The following is a 13,056-nucleotide window of genomic DNA, read 5'->3' as shown; positions in this document are numbered from 1 at the left end:
ATCTCATTGAAAGGAGACCAAACAACTGGGGGAAAATTGGAGGATAAGTTAATAAGTACATGGAAGACCGAGTGAACAGGAAATAAGACATTTACCAACTCCTTAAAAAGAAAATTATATAGGAAAGGAGAAGTATTGATAATTACATTGTATTATTTGGCTCAGCTGTACATGGTCATGATAATAAAGACACTGAATATTGATTTAACCAAAATTATGGTACATATTGGAGGATGAGAGGACAGAAAATATGTATTTGTATGGTAGATGAGGGGTGAAAGAGAGATAAATTCATATCTTTTATAGGGGCAAGTCAACAGATAATACCTAAAATTGAGGAACCGGGAAATGGCAATATAGTCAAGCTATTGAAAGATAGGGACGTAAATACTGAAAATGCAGTTGAGTTGAAAATGGATGATTCTGGGAATAGGAAATGAGAGAGGTTCCAGGATAGAATTTCTGGTTTTCCTAACAAGCCTTAGAGATTCTGATCCTTTAAACGATGTATATAGATCTGACAAAAATTAGAATTAATCTAAAAAGAAAAGAAAGCATCAATATGGTTGCACCAGTGGAAAAACTAACCCTCCCCTTCCCAATACTAAGCTTCAGACCTGAGAGTGCCCTGTAGATGATGAAAGGCCCTACTTTTGGTAAAATCAAGCAACTAAAGCATATATAGTGAAAGGCTGATCTAAATTTGAAGTCAGACAAATGAGGAATGCAGACACACTGAAAACCTAGCCCGTAGCAATCTCATCCTCTACTGCATGTAAAGTCATTTGGAAACAATTTCAAAAAATCACAGACCTCGGGCTTCCCTGCTGGCGCAGTGGTTGGGAGTCCGCCTGCCGATGCAGGGGACACGGGTTCGTGCCCCGGTCCGGGAAGATCCCACGTGCTGCGGAGCGGCTGGGCCCGTGAGCCATGGCCGCTGAGCCCGTGCGTCCAGAGCCTGTGCTCCGCAATGGCAGAGGCCACAACAGTGAGAGGCCCGCGTACTGCAAAAAAAAAAAAAATCACAAACCTCTGATCTGATGAAAGGTAAAGGGTTCTCAAATCTGTGGTCAGTTACAGTTGGGGACTGGGATCCATTATGTCCTCCAGAGGCCTTAACGTGCTCCTTCCTGTAGTGCTTTAACTCCCTGATCTCAAGTCTGTTCGATCAGGACCCTAACGTGGACACAGTCATCAGTTAAGAGACTCTACCTTAAGTTCTCACCCCCTTAACCACTTTGAAAAACAGTTTGACAGTTATCTATAAAATTAAACATAAAAATTGCTATATGATCCAGCTGTCCCACTCTAAGTTATTTACTCGAGTGAAATGAAAACTTATACTCACACAAAACCCACACCAGGAATGTTTATAGCAGCTTTATTCATGTTCATCAAAAACTGGAAGTATCTTGTGACAATTTTACATGCCAACTTGGCTAGACTGTAGTGCCCAGTTGTTTGGTCAGACATTAGTCCAGATGTTGCTCTGGGGGTGTTTTGTAGATGTGAGTAACATTTACAATCAGTTGACTTTAAGTGCTGGAGATTACCTTCATTAATGTGGGTAGGCCTTGTCAAATCAGTTGAAGGTCTTAAGAGCAATCACTGAGGTTTCCCGGAGAAGAAGAAATTCTGCCTTGAAAATGTAACATAGAAGTCCTGCCTGAGTGTGCAGCCTGCTGGCCTACCCTTCATATTTTGGACTTACTAGCCTTACAATCACATGGGCCTCAATAAATTTTTTGTCTCAGTAGATAGATAGATAGACATAGACACAGATATTGATACGGATGATGTAGATAGGTATAGAGGTATATATGCATGTGTATATACGTATAGGTATATGTATACATATATACATATATGTATATCCTACTGGATCTGTTTCTCTGGAGAACCCTGACCGGTACATATCCTACATATCCTTAAACTTCTGAATAGATAAACTGGTACAATATTCATACAATGGAATCACACTTAACAGTGAAAAGGAATGAAACAGCAAGCATGCAACAACAGCAGTGAACCTCAAATGCATAATGCTACATGAAAGACGTCAGGTTCCAAAGTCTGTACTGTGTGACTCCATTTATATGAGATTCTGAAAAAGGCAAAACTGTAGGGACGGAAAACAGATCAGGGGTTGCCAGAGGTCGAGGGCTGGAAGAGGAGTTGACTGCAGAAGGATTAAGGGAGATTTTGGGGTGTGATGGAACTGTTTTATAGCTTGATTTTATGATAGTTACTTGACTGCATATAAATTATACCTTCATAAAAATACTCTAAGAAATGAATAGGAAGGGAAGACATATGGGAACATATGTTTATGTATGACTGATTCACTTTGTTATAAAGCAGAAACTAACACACCATTGTAAAGCAATTATACCCCAATAAAGATGTTAAAAAAAAAAAAAAAAAAGAAATGAATAGGAGGCAATCATGTAAAGAAAATTATTCTACTGAGAAGAAACTGTATGGTAACACAAAACTGCCTACTTAAATATATTAATGATACATAGAATTTGAGACTAAATCTGCAATATAATAATTATCTTAAAAATAATGTCGGGGCTTCCCTGGTGTCGCAGTGGTTGAGAGTCTGCCTGCTGATGCAGGGGACACGGGTTCGTGCCCTGGTCCAGGAAGATCCCACATGCTGCGGAGCTGCTGGGCCCGTGAGCCATGGCCGCTGAGCCTGTGTGTCCGGAGCCTGTGCTCCGCAACGGGAGAGGCCACAACAGTGAGAGGCCTGTGTACGGCAAAAAATAATAATAATAATGTCGGGACTTCCCTGGCAATCCACAGGTTAAGATTCTGTGCTTCCACTGCAGGCGAGCAGAGGTTCAATCCTTGGTCGGGGGACTAAGATCCTGCATGCAGTGTAGCCAAACAAACAAACAAACAAACAAAAAACCACACAAGGCAGTTAATAAAAATATTTAAAAAAATAATAGGTCATGTACATTAAATTTAATTGAGATATGTACCCTACATAAATTAAATTTAATTGAGATATTTAATTGAGATAAATTAAATTAAATGTAATTTAATTGAGATATGTACACTACATAAATTATATATTTTTTATTGAAATAGTGTTATTTAAGAAATTTATATAAAAAAACCCAAACACCAGTAAACTGAGACTGTTAAAAACAAAAAATCCATGTTGTTGCATGTGGCTTTAGTTTTTTTTCTCTTCTGTGTTACATTCCATTGTGTGACCATTGCAGTGTATTCATTCTTTCATTAATGTGCACTTTATGCTATCATGAGTAGTGTTGCTCTGAATATTAAAGTATTATTTAGTAATAATAATTACCTTTTCCTGAAAATTTACCATTATCCCTATTGCCTACAAATAAAACCCAAAGGGACTCTTATGGCTGCATCAGTAGCTTGTCCTGGGCTCTGGCTTCTGCCTGCATTCAGCCAATGGAGAGTACTGGCTAGGTTTGCCTGATAAAATACAGGACACTCAGTTAAATTTGAATTTCAGTTAAACAACAATACTTTAGCATAGGTATTTCCCATGTAATCTGGCAACCCTCATATTAGCACGTAGGAGGAAAGAGAAGACAGTATTTATTCCCTCAACTTCCTGCCCACTGGGTGGCTACGCTACAATGGGCTGGCTGTGACACACCCCCGCTCCGGCCATCGGCTCTCAACATACAGCTCACCAGGTTCTAGTAACTGGTCCTTCTTGCTCTGTCAAGCCTAAAGTGGTAGTTGATAGCTCCCAGCTATTATTAGTACCAGGGTACTGTACCAACTCCCCCTTGTTGCTGTTACTAAACCCTGCCCACACTTTTGAAAATAGATCCCTGATTCATTTCCTTTCAGTTTCCCAGTTTGATTGTGTTGTCTGTGTCCTGCAGAGATGAGGCTGTTCCCAGCTTTTTGAGACAGAATATGTAAATCTTTCCTTTTTTGGCACTCCCACAGCAATTTGTGTATACCCTTCTAACTCCTGGAGAGGCCAGAGTATAGGGCCCCTCCTGCAGGCCCAACATAAGCTAAGCCCCTCTGATTCTTTCTCTCCTGCTGGTTTGTCACTATCATCTCCTTTAGGGCAGGAAAAACAACAAAAAACTGTTCCAGGGACCTCAGGGCTTCCTTTCCTCTCTGTGCTTTTGGTATGAGCTCTGTATTCTGAACCCTCCAGGCTCTTGGTCTCTGAAACCTCAGGAAACCTTTTCTCTCTCAATAAGCCTAGCTCTTGCAATTGAAAAGTATAGCTTTCAAGACCATTGTCTTGGTTAAATGTTTGAAAAATCCACTCAGAAGCTCTGTGAACTTGTGACAGGCCTAGCCCTGACACACTCCCCCCTGAGATGATAAATGTCACTGCCTTTATGGATGAGGGCCAGAGAGCAGTAAGAAGATACTGGGATAGAATAAAGCCTCAGTTATCTCCACATTTTCTCTCATTGCATGGTACCTAGTATAGCGAGAGTTCAGTGCAATTGTGCTTAAGAAACATGAAAAAAGAGTTAATAACGTAAAAATAGTTATTGAACATTTCATCTGGGCTGTGCAAACAATACCAGTCTTCACCACGCCTGCAAGGCAAGGGAGATTTCGTTTCAGCTCTCACCCGTCTACCCTGTGCTCTGTGATTCATGCCAGGGCTGGGAGTCTGCAAGGTACATTTCTCCTTTGTCAACTGGCCAAAAAAGGGCCACTAGGGGGAGTTTGGAAGGCAGAAGGGACTTGTTCCTTCTTATTTGCTTGCCAGGAACAGCAGATGGTTCCAATTTCCAACTTCTTTCCACATTCCCGGCATTGCTGGGTGGCGCCCACTTTTCAGCAGCCTGTGCCCCAGCTCCGTGAGACCCCTCCTCCAAGGTCCTGAGGCAGCAGTAGTAGCTGGAGCCCCCTCCTCTAAACTTGTAGGTTCTTGTGATCAACTGTTACACCAATGACCCTTGATGGATGACGCCTCTTGAAGTCAATGCCCTCGTGGAGTCCCCGCCAACATAACTTGGGCTAGGCCAGGTGATCTCCTGTGGCCAGTGGGATATCAGCTAACACAAAGCAGAGCCTGGATCAGAACTTACGCTTTGGGACTCACTTTCTTGGACTGTTGCTGCCACCATCACATGAGGGAGCCCCGTTTAGTTTCCTTGAGGATGAAAGACAGAGACAGAGAGAGAGGCCAACCACCAGGATGTCCCAACCTACTTTCCAGCAGAAGACTGCAGCATGAATGACCCCAGGTGAGACCTGCAGAAGAACTGTCAGGCCAGCCCAGACAATGTGAAGCCTCTAAGCTTTGGGGTAATTTGTTGAGCAGCAATAGATGGCTGAAGCAATTCTAATAACCCCAACCTCTTCTCTCCACCAAAGGAATGGTAGCTGCCTCTTGTGGTTATTATCTGTAGCTTCAAAATACCTGTTTTGTTTTTTCAGTCTTCCAACACATGTTTAACAACTTCCCCATGTTCTCTCTGTTAAATCAACTAGTGTAATTTCTTTTGCTGACTGATACAGTATTATTATACCCATTGTACAGATGAGAAAACTGAGGCTCAGAAATTAAGAAATATGCCAAAGGTCACTGCTAATAAGTGTCCCAGGCTGACTCCAGAGCCCTTGCTATACTTCATAGTAACATTATTAATCTATAGCAATAGATAATTGTACTAGATAGTAAGCAAATTGTTATAGATTGTTATGATGACAATTATTTGAAGTTGATGTCACATAAGAAGGGTTTTGTTCAACATCTAGAAGTCTCCAGCTTGTGAGCCAGCAGAGGGAGCTCTGTCCCCAAGGACCCAGCCAGCCACTGGCTGGCCCAATGGGGAGTAAGGGTAACATACCTCTCACCATCAAAGGTTTGGGCAGAGGAGACTGTGGGCTCCTTGAGGAGAAGGGAAAGGAAGCAATGTAACATTTATTAAGCCTCAAGAGCCGTGTCAATTTAAATTTTAAAATATTAAACTAGAGCCACTTGTTTCGAGTGGATTGTCCTCCAGGAGAAGGAATCCAGGGTCCCTTCCTCTCCTCCGCCCGGCCTACGCCTGATTCCACCCTGAGGTCAAGAGGAGTTTCTCTGGAACTCAATATGGGCCACACTTGCCAGTGGACAGATTTACTGAGTTAAAGGGACCTCGGGTACAGTGTGGCTCTTTCCTCAGTCTCTTCCGGTAAAATGATAGCAGGAGTGGGAAAGGGCAGGCCTGCTCCCTCCCCAAGAACATGTGACCAAACTGCCTCTGATCGCTCCCCGCTTCTTTTCCCGACCTGCACCAGCTCTGCACTTGGCTCCTTGGCTCTTGCCCTCTGGCTACATTTCTCCCTGATGATGAAGGGTTTGTGTGAAGCCAACTTTTCCTCATCACGGTGGCAAAATCTGAGACTCAAGTCTGAGTTCTGGGGTAGGAAGTACTAGACCTCAGAACCTGTAAGCAGGCCTCACAGCCCAACCAACCCAGGCAAGAGAGGGAATACCGGTCCAGCCCAGCTTACCTCCTCTCCCTGCATTGGGGTTTAGAGCAAACAATCAATGACCCCTTGGCCTCCCAGTTGCCTGCCATTCCCTCCTGTTTTGGAACTAGGTCTAGCTAGAGCTGATAGGCCAAAGGTAACATTTGGGCATTCCAGACTTCCCCTAGCTAAATGCCATTTTAAAACATGATGTAATATGTAACACATACTAAAGAATATATATAACATATGACAGTGTCAAGGATAATAAAGTGAATTCTTAGGAACCCACCACCCAACCTAAGAATTAGTACATAACCCACCCCCAGGTTTCTATCTATATGCTCCCCCTCCTCTCATCTAATCTCTACTCCTTTAAGTTAAGGGTTAACTTAAACTAGGCTGAATCTTTTTCCATTCCTTCTTCTTTCAAATACTAATTTATCACAGTTGTATTTCTTCTTTAATTACATTGACACTTTTTAAAGGTTCAGGCTCTCGATTTGGATTTGTCTCATTGTTTTCTCATAATTATATTCAGGCTAAATATTTTTGGTAGGAACACCTTATAGGTGATGCTGTGTCCTCAATACATCCCATTAGAAGCTACATGGTGTTGATTTGTCCCATTACTGATCATATTAAAGAAGATGCGAAGAAGATAACTGGTGAAGATGTCCACCAGATTTTTCCTTTGGAAAGGAAATTACTGTTTGTAATTAATAAGTAATCTGTGAAGTAATCATTCGAGTTGATGTAAATATCCTTTTCCCCAACATTTTTTCAGCAGTGGTTTTAGCACTTATTGATGATTCTTCCCTACAGTGCTTCCAAAGTTTTCTAGTAAACTCTTTTTCACCAACCCTCGTGCTCTCCCAGTATTTGATTTGAAGTCATATCCTTTTGTTCCCAGTTAAGAGCCATAAAGTAATCAAAAAGCTTATTCTCTTATTTCACCTTCATTCTTTAGTTTATTTTCTCCCCGTATTCTGAAGGTATTGGCTACTCTTTGCTGGCTTCTATTATTGGAAGTGAGAAGTCTCTTGGCACCTAGGGCTGCCCTAACAAAGTACCACAAACTGGGTGGCTTAAACAACAGAAAATTTTCTTCTCCCAATTCTGGAGGCTAGAAGTCTGAGATCAAGGTATTGGCAGCATTGGTTTCTCCTGAACCTCTCTCTGTGGTTTGCAGGTGGCTCTCTTCTCCCTGTGTTTTCACGTGGTCTTTCCTCTGTGTATATCTACATCCTAATCTCCTCTCTCATAAGGACATCAGGGCCTATGTGCTCAGGGCCCTAATGACCTCATTTAGCTTAATTCTTTAAAGACCCTATCTCCAAACACAGTCACATTCTAAGGTACTGGGGCTTAGGACTTCAACACATGTACTTTGTGGGGGAGGGAGGGTGGGGACATTTCAGTTCATAGCAATAAGAATTACAGTATATATCAGGTATGGTAAAAAAAAAAAAAAAGAAATCCACACCCAACACAATATAGTGCAGTTGCTGAACACCGAAGACAAAGAGACGATTGTAAAAGCAACCAGAGGAAAAGTTACGCCTCATTTAACAGTAGAAGGGCTCCCTGCCAGGCATCCTGGAATCCAGGTTCTAAAAGCTGTCAAAGCTCAGCTGCGCCCCGCCCCCCGCCGGATGTCTTGTCCTGAGGTTTGCCTTCTCTGAACTTACTCAGCACTAGTTTAGTCCCAAGCCTGTAATGTGGCCTTTCTGCTCACCTGCAGTAGAGGGGTTCTGGCAAAAGTCCCCAGGTGGAGCCAGACCTTAAATCTCTCTCCCACCCAGACCAAAAATGAAAAATCCACCTGGGTTACAGCACAGCTTTGAAAAGTAGATGGGGGACTTCCCTGGCAGTCCAGTGGTTACAGCTCCGCGCTTCCAATGCGGGGGGTGCGGGTTCGATCCCTGGTCAGGGAGCTAGGATCTCCCATGCCGTGTGGCGCAGCCAAAACAATTTTAAAAATAAAAAGCAAATGCGTGTTGGGGCCACGAAAGCTGGCAGGTGGGGTCTGAGTAGAGGGTCACTGTGGGAGATGAGGTGGGTCTGTATTCCTGGCTGGGGAAATAAAGGTGGCAGAGACTTTATAGAGTTCACAGTTTTGCCAAGGGTCGCAAAGGCAGATGTCTGTGCAGCTAATGAAATCATCCCTACTGCCCCTGACTTTCGTGCCCACAGTCACAAGTGCCTGAGGCCTGGCATCTTATGATTCAATTCGTCAGGTGGGGATGTTTGGTCTACCCATGAGACAGGTGTCTGTCTTAGCATTTCCTATAACCCCTATTGCACCAGACATCTGTGTCTGTGCCAGGCAAGTGCTCAGCAGAGGACTGATGAGTGGGTTGATTGGAAACCCTGGAGGATCTTTGTATCCTGGAGCCTGCAGGAGTTCTGACCTGTTGGAGGAATTTATAACTTAGCTGTGCATCTGCTGCTGTAACAACTGTCTCCACCACTCTTGCCTGGAATATGGGCGCCACCTTCTCCATGGCGTTCCTTCCCTTCAATGAATTCTCCACATAGCAGTCACGTGGTCTCTGTGAAAAAATAGGAATCAGACTACATCACTGTTTTGCTTAACATCTTCTATGGCTTCCCATGGCACTGAGAATAAAATCCAAGCTCCTTGCTATGGTTTATACGACCCTGCTAGATCTAGGCCCCATTGGCAGAGTTTCTTCTCCTCCTCTTTGTCACTATGGTTCAGCCACCTGGGCTTTCTCAGTTCACCAAACATACCGAGCCCTTCCCCACCCCCAGGACCTTGGCCCTTGTTCATCCTTTTGCCTAGAATGGTCTCTCTCAGTTCTCCCCGGAGCCAGGCCCTTCTCATCTATCAAGTCTCAGTTCACATGTCCCCTCCCTAACGTCCTATGGAAAGTGGACTCTCCCAGTTACTCTCTATTTCATCACTTTATTTCCTTCTGGGTGCTAACCCTAAGCTCTATCCATTTTGTTTCCTTGCTTGTTTACGTCTGTCTCCCCAGCTAGAACCCTACAGTACAGGGACCCTCTCTCATTCTGTTGTCCATTGCATCTCTAGCTCCCAGCACAGTGCCTGGTGCATTCAGTAGGCTTCCTGTGCCAGGTGAGGTCTGCCCTGGGTCCTGGACTCTGTAGCAGAACTCTTTTCTTACATTCCAAGGGAAGCCAAAGCTCAGCAGAATCACCAGAGCTGCAGCCCTGGTGCAGTCCAGCTCCTGAGCATCCAGTCTATCAGAATTTAAATGGACCCCAGGAGCCAAAAAGAGTTGAAATGCAGAGCTAGCAACTGTTTACCTCCATAAATTCACCTCCCCATTGCTCACAGTATTAACTCTGGTTTCAGGCACTTCCACTTCAATTAAGACTTGGCACAATTCAAAATACCTCTGAACAGCGGGACACTGATTGAATTCCAGGTGCCAGGAAGCCAAATGGAAAAATAACAGTAAAACCACTGGTCCTTTGACATTATAGTTAAAAGCTTGAACAAACAACTATTACACTTCCTTTGATGTTGATTCTGTTCCAGATTAATCTGGAATAAGTGTAGTAACTTACACTGTTTTTAACAGGCCCCATTAGGCACGTCCAGTCCGGTCCACAGCGCTCTTGATCTGAGGTTCCAATTTGTCTCTCTGCACCACTGTTGGTACACAGGGCCGGTCAAGTCTATAAGATTTGTAAATGTTGTAAAGGATGTTTGAATTATTTCAGTGGTTCTTTGCATGTATGTTCAAATATAGAACCTCTGGACAAGTTTGTAATTATATATTTTAAGTGCTCTCCTTTCGTCATATAAATTATGGTACCTATTCAATGAAATACTGCCCAATTATTTAAAAAGAATGTGGGAAATCAATATGCATTAATATGGAAACATGCCCAAACTATTGTTAAGTGAAAACAGCAAGTTGCAGAGGGTTAAGTATAACATCTCTCTGTGAGCATGTGTATGTAGATAAATTTTGTTGTAAGCATGGAGTATTTCTGGAAAGAGACCCTACATCATCTCTGGAAGTACAATGGCTATGATGACTATCATTAACATATGTGAGGTGCTTGCTCTCCTCCAGGCGTTACACCAAGCATTTTTCAATGCCTTCATTTAATCTCCACAATAATCCTAAGAGGAAGATATCACTATTATGCCTCAATTACAGATTAGGAAACTGAGGCCAGGAGAAGTAATGTAACTCAGTTTCGGTGTCCTAGATTTTTTCTTTTTTAACTTTGAATCTACGTTACTTCTCTCATAAAATCTTTCCCTCTTGGATTTTGAAACTGAGAGGGACAGTAGAAATGTTCAGTCCCAACAGGTTCTATTATGACAGTGAATGAAAATCCAGGTTGCATCACTTCTCGCTGAATGCACTTTCTTCTGGCAGCCTTGCATGGAGAAGGTGATCGGGAGCCCCTGGAGTCATAGCAGAGCTCAGTGGAAGCAGGAAGGAAGAGAGGCCGGTGTGAGGCGCTTCAGGAGCCCCCGACTCTGGTTTCCTAAGCGTGTGATTATGGACGAGCTGACCCCACTGCCACTAGGGCGACATTAAGGAGGCCTCAGAACTGAAGAGTAGGGGCTTCCCTGGTGATGCAGTGGTTAAGAATCCGCCTGCCAATGCAGGGGACATGGGTTTGAGCCCTGGTCCAGGAAGATCCCACGTGCTGCGGAGCAACTAAGCCCGTGCGCCACAACTACTGATCCTGTGCTCCAGAGCCCGTGAGCCACAACTACTGAAGCTGCGTGCCTAGAGCCCGTTCTCTGAAACAAGGAAAGCCACTGCAATGAGAAGCCCGCGTGCAGCACAACAAAGAGTAGCCCCCGCTCTCCGTAACCAGAGAAAGCCCGCGCACAGCAATGAAGACCCAACGCAGCCAATAAATAAATATAAAATACTTAAAAAAAAAACAAAAAACTGAAGGGTAGCACTGTCCCCCAGTAGCCTACATAATTTAAGATTACCCACTGACTGCAACCTTTTATCCAGTGGTACCTGGATAAAACCCATTACCATTCAACACTCATTGTGTTGCCAGGCCTTACATTAACAATTTGTTTGACACCCACAATTACCCATGAGCCTCCTTATCCCCATTTTAACAGCAAGGAATCTGGCACTTTGTGCAACTCAATAATTTAAGACCCACAGCAAACTGCAAGATTCGGACTTGAACTCAGGTCTGTCTGATTCCCTGCGAACTTCCATTGTGGGCTTCCCGTGGGTGACCTGATGGTGGACAGGTGTCACAAATTTCATAGGTTCAGCCCCCCCTTACTAAGCATCCTTCACCCAAATTGTGTAGGATACAAAAAGTGAACAAGTGCAAGGCTCCTGCCTCTTGAGCCAGCCTCTGTCTGCTCTCAAGTCTTCTTCGTTGGAGGAACATTGAGCAAAGTGGCCATCTGCTACCAGATTGCCCTATGGCCACCTGCCTAATGACCTCTGAAACTGCCCTGAATCTCGTTCCTGTGGTCTACAGCTGAGATCTTCCTGGACTGATTGTTGTGTCCTGGAATTTTCACCTGGGCTCTGGTGCCTCAGCCTCCATGGACTGGCCACTCTGCCACCCGTGGACCTTAATTTTAATTACTCAGGCCCCATTGCACTCTAGAGATCCAGCTTGGAAATGCAACTGCTTGGCCTCTGCAGAACTTGGGAGGGTTCATCGTGTTCTGAATCTCATGCTCTAGAAATCTGGTGTCTTGGAGATAAGATACCGGGGCAGTTCCTGAAGGATTTTCTGAGGCTAAAAATGATGGTGATGGGCAAAGCTAGTCTCCCAGCAATCCCACTTGAACACGGGGCTGCCTGGAGGCACAGGCACACACACGTGTGTGCATACACACACACACACAGCCACACTCACACACCACGTTTCATACCTCTGGGTCCTGGCTTGCTCTTCCCTCTGCCTGAAATGCCCTCTCTTCGCGTGGCTGACTGTTACTTAATCTTGGAGATTCAGCTCGGATGTCATACCCTCAACCCCCAAGCTGAGCTAATGCTTTCACAGCACCAGGGTTTACCGCCATGCCAGCCTCCTACAGTGAAACACACCTTCCTCTTTGGACTGCATGTATTTAAGGATGGAGCCCAGGTTCAGGTCCCCTGCGGTTGCTCAGGGTCTCACCTGATGTCTGGCACGCGCGGGCCCTCAGAGCAGGTAGTTGGCTCTGTCCAGCAGTTGTGTTCTGAGCCTCCAGGTGGCCTCTTCGTTGTGCTGCCACAGGTTCCCATTGTGTGGAAACGTTACCTAAGTGCAGGGCTTGTAAGTTTGCGGCTTATCTGAGGTTCCTCTGCAGAAGCCGCAATTAAAACAGCTTCCACGATGGAAAAATCACTTCTAGAATTCAATTTCCAAGCCTGTGGCCTGGATCGTTCAAGCTGATTACCGGAAACGGTTGGAGTGCTAATGTCCCTGTGCCGAATCCAAATGGGTGCGTTTACTAGGCTGAGAAATGTTAATCCTGTCTTTGGCCCCAGAAATGTCTGGCCTTCACTTTGGAGGAAAATAGAAAAATAGAGTAGTATAGCCAGCTAGGCTCAATTATATTCCTCTTAGGGAATGTTTTTTCAAAACAAAGCTGGCAGGGGGTGGCAGTGGGGTCCTGCC

The sequence above is a fragment of the Delphinus delphis genome, chromosome 16, assembly GCF_949987515.2.
Source record: "Delphinus delphis chromosome 16, mDelDel1.2, whole genome shotgun sequence".
In the NCBI taxonomy this organism is placed as follows: domain Eukaryota; kingdom Metazoa; phylum Chordata; class Mammalia; order Artiodactyla; family Delphinidae; genus Delphinus; species Delphinus delphis.
This window is presented reverse-complemented; position numbering follows the sequence as displayed.